At 41.8% G+C, this 6399-nt stretch overlaps 1 protein-coding gene across 14 annotated transcripts in view; it reads right to left on the reverse strand.

Annotated features, from left to right (window-relative positions):
• ccser1 (coiled-coil serine-rich protein 1) overlaps positions 1 to 6399 on the reverse strand; it is a 1096421-nt gene that overhangs the window by 510056 nt on the left and 579966 nt on the right. The window lies entirely within an intron of this gene.

Raw genomic sequence — 6399 nt, forward strand, 5'->3', positions numbered from 1 at the left:
GTCACAACCATAAGGATAGCTACCTCAAATTCAGTCAGAATCAAGAAGGTGTGACTGTAAGTGAGTAAAGTACTGAGTTCCAAAAGAGAGTGCTCAAGGAGTCTCAGCCCTTGATTTTGTATGACAGATCAGAGATTCTTACTCCCTGTGTGGATGAAAGTGTGGGCTGCAGGAAGGATGAGCAACCTTAATGTAGCACCGTGGTTCAGGAAGTAATTCAAGAGGGATGAGACAAGAGAAATGTAGTGGTAATCGGGGATAGTATAGTTAGGGGAATGGACAATGTTCTCTGTCACAGGGATAGACCATGCCAAAGGCCGTGTATCCTGCCTGGTGCCCGGGTTGAGGACATCTTACCTGACCAGCAGAGGAATATGCAGTGGAAGGGGAAAGATCCAGTTGTTGTGGTCTATGTGGGTACCAACAATGCAAGTAGAACCAGGAAAGAGGTTCTACTGAGGGAATTTGAGGAGCTAAGTTCTAAATTAAAAAGCAGAATCAAAAAGTTGGTAATCTCTTGATTCCCTCTCTTGAGCCACGTGCAAATTGGCACAGGGTCAAAAAGATTAGAGAGTGGATCAAGGATTAGTGTGGGGGTAGTGGGTTCTAATTCATGGGAAATTGAGAAAGGAAGGAGCTATTCCAAGGGGGAAGGATCCAGCTGAACCATAATGGGCCCTGTATCCTGGTGAATTGCATAACTAGGACTGTGAATAGGATTTTTAATGGTGGGGGGGGGGGGGGGGAGTTAACACATTGGAGAAAGATAGATAAGTTAAAGAGAAGAGTCTGAATAAAGTGAAAGCAAAGATTAAAAAAAGAGAAAAGTAAGAGTAGAATGTATAAAACTTAAGTGCAAAAGAGGCAAAGATGACTAGATTTTAAAAACAAAATGAGTTTAAGGGCACTTTATCTGAATGCCTATAGTATTCAAAACAAGGTCAGTGAACGTGCCATAAATCAGTATAAAGTGGTATAATTTAGTGGCCATTACAGAAATATGGTTGCAAGGTGGAGAGGATTGGGAATTAATATCTAAGGATATCAAAATCAGGAAGGATAGGCAAAAGAATAAGGGAGGTGGGAGATGATACAAGATCTGTGAGCAAAATGTGAATCCATCTGGGTAGAGATTAGGAATAGTAAAGGGAAAAATTCACTGATGGGTATTGTCTATAGGGCACCCAATAATAACTCTGCATTAGAACAGGCAATAAATCAAGAAATATCAGAAGCATATGTAAGAATAGATCAGCAGTTATTATTGAGGACTTTAACATGCACAATGACTGCATGAATCAGGTTGTTCGAGGCAATGAGACAAATAAAAAGTATGATGAGTTTCATATACAAATGAAGAGTGTAATAGTTTGGTCTAAAACCAGAGAAACTACAAGGGGATGAGAGAGGAGTTGGCAAGTATAGGCTGGGAATGCAGCCTATACGGAGGAATGGTGGAGGAACAGTGGAGGACTTTCAAAGATATTTTTCACAGTGCTCAACAAAAATCTATTCCAGTTAAAAGCAAGGACAGTAGGGTGGGAATAGGCAGCCTTGGATAACTAAGGAAATAAAGGAACTAAAAGCTTGTGTGTACAAAGTTAGCAAGAGCAGTGGGAAAATGAAAGATTGGGAAAACTTTAAAAAGCAACAAAGAACCATGAAGCAAGCAAAAAGGAAGGGATGGTAAATTATCAAACAAGATCAGCGCACAATATAAAAATGGTCAGAATAAGTTTTTATAATTGTATAAAATGGAAAAAAGGTGTGGCAATGGTGTGTAGAATTAAAATGTCTGGCCACTCGGAGGATCATGCTGTCACACAGACATTGCTGGATGTGAGTTTTCGAATCTCTACTAGCTCCCATTCCAAGTCAAGTCAAGACACCTTTGTTTATCGTTCATACCATGCTCACACGGTAAATACGAAATAGTGTTTCTCCAGGACCATGGAGCATATTTACATAAATATGAGTTAGAATATAAAAAACAAATTGAAATATTAAAATATTTAGATGCATACAGTAAAAGTCCATGGTACACTATGCAAGCCTGATGGCTTGGTCTAAAAAAAAAACTGTTGCCCCAATCTGAACATAAGGACCCACGTGCTATGGTACCTCCTACCAGATGGGAGAAGAGAGAACAGTTGACGTAAGGGGTGTGTGGAGTCCTTCACAATGTTTATTGCCTTTTGCCTGCATCAAGTGTTGTAGATTTCCTTCACGGTAGGAAAGGAGAACCCAATGATATTTTTCCGCTGACTTCACTCTACAGGGTCTTGTGGTCCGAGGTGGTTCAACTTCCAAACCAAGCAGTGATACAGTTGCACAGGATGCTCTCAACACATCCTCTATAGAATGTAGTAAGGATGGGGGGGTGGGAGATGAACTTTCCCAGACTTCACAGGAAGTAGAGGCACTGCTGGACTATGGAGCTGGTATTAAAGGACCAGAGAGATTCTTAGCCAAGTGCACACCAAGTAACTTGATACTCTTAACGACCTCAGTGGTTGAGTCATCACTGGTCAGAGGAGTGTGGTCCTCCGGGCCCTCCTGAAGTCAACGACCATCTCTCTTGTTTTATTAATGTTCAGATACAGGTTTTTGGTTCTGCACCACCTCAGTTCTAAGCTGGTCGATGGTTTCAGAGCTCCCCATGGTCTCAGTCTTCCCTCTCCTGCTGTTATGACCTAGTGTACACTACTCGTCCAATTCTGATCAATTACACTTTCACAGTTTTCACTGTCATCAATGCTGGCCCAAAGCTTCTAATTACTGGGAAATCAACCCCCACTTCCATCATCAATTCAAGGCTCCCCGCAGAGCCATGGACTGCTGACCGAAGTGCGTCGGTTACCGTGAGATTCCCACACCCACCCTCATCTCATAATGTTGCAGCTAGTGTCCTTCTGATTAAGGTTTGGGCATGGTGTGGAAGGGGAACTAGCAGATTACTGCAGCCTTAGTACACCAGTGCAGAATGGCATTGGTTAAAAGCCCACTTGATTTTTTTTCATCAAAAAGGCTGCGACATCATGAGAGATTCCCACTGCACCACATCAGTCTGACAGTAACATTCAGTCTTTTGAGCAGACAAAGAATTGATGGAGGGACTCGTAGGGTCAGATACCATCATAGATAGAATTGGTCAGTCAGTGATTCAGGTCGAGACCATTTATTGAGACATCCAGATACTCCTTGCAAGTGAAAGACCATGTTGTGAAACAATCAAACTAACTTTAAAATTGTCTTTTAATTTAGAGATACAGCATAGTAACAGATACGTCCATCTGCCCTACAAGCGCGCACATCCAGGTGACCAATTACCCTACAAACCTCGTATATTCTTGAAACATGGGAGGAAACTCATGTGTTCATGAGGAGAGCATGCAAACCTTACAGACACTGCTGGATTTGAACCCATGTCACTGGCACTGTAATAGCGTCATGATAAATGTCATGCCATCCTTAATGGTTGATAGATATTTGTGGACAAAGTGGGAAAGGGAAGAAGTTTACCAATGAAATGGGGCCTTTTATCCCACCTCATCCATGATATCTCCCCGGGCTAATGTCACTGGCCTGCTTAAGGCTGCTATCTTTCTACACCATGATTCTCCACCTTTTTCTTTCCACTCATATACCATTTTAAGTAATCCCTGTACCTTAAGTGCTCTGTGATTTGGAAGGGATTGTTTAAGGTGGTATGTGAGTGGGAAGGGAAGGTTGAGAATCACTGCTCTAGACCCAATTGTTACTGAAAGATTTTGCTTGAGAAAAATTGTCATTGGCCCATTTCCTTTGGAGTTATGAAACCATACACATAATGAGTCAATTAGGTCTGATTAAAACAGTGGTTTGCAAACTTTTTCTTTCCACCCAGTTACCACTTTAAGCAATCCCTTCCTAATCACAGGGCACCTATGGCATAGGAAATACTTAAAGCGGTATGTGAGTGGAAAGAAAAAGGATGAGACCCACTGTTCTACACAATTGTCATCAACAACTGACTGTCTCTGAAGGGACTTTGTTTTGGTTCTGTTTTTTTGCAAGACTGTCTGGAGTTTGCCAGCCTTTGATTGACATACAGGAGAAAATTTCACTGTCTCTCAGTTCATGGGATATAACATAACTAAAGCAGTTATCCTACCTGCTGTGTAAATTGAACGTCTGTGCACATGTTTAAACTGGTTGGCATTGACAAGACTTGAGATCTGTTAACAGTGTTAAAGGATCTAAAAGTACTGAGAAAACAATTAAACACTTGAACAGACATACACTTGAAAGCATATATCGTAGCAATATCCACAGGCTGGTGCAGCAGCAAGTGCTCCAGTGATCTGACTTTCTCCTGCGTAAGTTTACACATACTTCTTGCGACCAGATGGGATTCTCTTGGGTGCTCCGATTCCCTCCCACACTGGTCGGTGACTAGATTATTATAATTTACATTGCAGTGTCGGTATGAAATTTGATTTTTTCTTAAATTTAGAGATACAACACAGTGAACGGCCCTTCCAACCCACAAGTCCATGCTATCCAAATACACTAATTAATGTGAAAACTCCATATGTCTTTGAAGGGTAGATGGAAACCAGAGTACACAGAGGAAATCCACACAAACACAGGGAGAACGGACAAATTCCTGACAGACAGCGCCAGATTCAAAACCGGATCACTGGCGCTGTAAAAGGGTTGTGCTATTCATACCACCTGTGTGGCAAAAAAAATCAAAGGGCTGCTGATGGGGATGAGTCAGAGAGAATACATTACAAGAGATCAGGGAACTCAAAGGGGGATATTAATCTGATGACACAGTATGGTACTAAAGGGCCAAGAAAACTGCTTTTGCATTGCATTAAGTAAACAAGGAACAGTGATTTAAACCATTGATTCTCAGAGTGGTATTTTTTTTTCGGTTGCTAATATCCTCTTCCACGTCAATGTTAACCTCATGAGTAATCACAAAGGAAATATCCAAGTTCATAAAAAAAAGAGAAGGAACATTCAGTCCCTTCAAGCCTGCTCACCAATCATCAAAATCATAGCCAATTCACGTCGGCTCCACACTCCAGCACCAGTTGCCTGTCCTTTCATTCCCTGAACATGCAGAAATCCATTAATTTCTGTTCTGAGCAACATGAGAGCTGAAATGTCTGAAGATGGTCTCAAGGAATGCAATAAGACCCCGACTGGTTGGCTTTGGGGGGGCCAACGTTCCGACGAACAGAAAACATCCCTAACAGCTCTTGAACAGCTCCATCACAGGCACGTCGGCTTACGTACCCCCTCAAAAATCAACAAAAGAGGAGCCCTATCTCAATGGGGCATTTTTGATGTATTTTGGGACAAGTGTGTTCAACAAAGGCATGACACCAGAGAACGTGTCTTATTCAAACAACAATCTTCCTCATCACTTCATCAGGATGATGAGGGTTCAAAGCTGAAACACTGACCATTCTTTCTTCTCCCACGAGTTCCTCCAGCAGATTGCCTTTTTACTCCAGTTTCAACCATCGACAGATTCTCCTGTGTCCCCAACATGTCTTAATCACATCCATAATGTATGCAGCAGAGACAATTTTAAAGGATCGTGGCACCTGAGCATAGTGAGCACGTATGGCACTGAATGTGGGGAGTTTCTACCTTCACCCCGTGACCTGTGTGAGTTTGGGTGTGCCAGTTTCCTCCCATGTGCCAAAGATGTACAGTGTTAAAAGGTTAATTGGTCACATTGGTATATTTGGATGGCATAAAGGGCCTGCTACTGTGCTGCATCTCCAAGTTAAATAAATTCTCTCAACCTAGAAGTTCCTTTATAGAGAATGACAGTTTAAGAAATCCTTTCTTTAAGAATTCAGCATCATGGAGCATGGAAACAAGTGTTTTGACCCACCTGAACTCCACTGGTTATCAACCACTCATTTAAACTAATCCAACATTAATCCTGGTTCAACAAGTCTGCAGAGACTAAAGAACTGGAACAATATATATGGATGCTCAAGATTCGCTGAGTTCCTCCTGTACTTTGTTGTGTCTTGTTCCTACATTAACCCCATTTTAAAAAATTCAGCCCACTCATTGACTCCCCTTTGAGCCTACCACTCAGCTCGGGCAATAACCTTTCCAACCCCCACATCTTTGAGATGTGGGAGGAAATCCGCATGGTCACACAAAGAAGCTGCATTCAAGACCTGATATTGCGAGGCAGCAAAGCACTAGATGTACCACTGGGTCACCCATTGAGAAAAGTTCTTCTAAGAATAAATTAAATTGCAAATTTAAAATGTTAGTGCTGCTCCAACAACTTTGGGAGAGATGGAAGATAAGTGTGATGTTGTGTCAGAAGTGTTGGTTGATGGAACCATAAAGTATAGACTCCTATTCTGAAGACCA

The sequence above is a fragment of the Narcine bancroftii genome, chromosome 3, assembly GCF_036971445.1.
Source record: "Narcine bancroftii isolate sNarBan1 chromosome 3, sNarBan1.hap1, whole genome shotgun sequence".
In the NCBI taxonomy this organism is placed as follows: Eukaryota; Metazoa; Chordata; class Chondrichthyes; order Torpediniformes; family Narcinidae; genus Narcine; species Narcine bancroftii.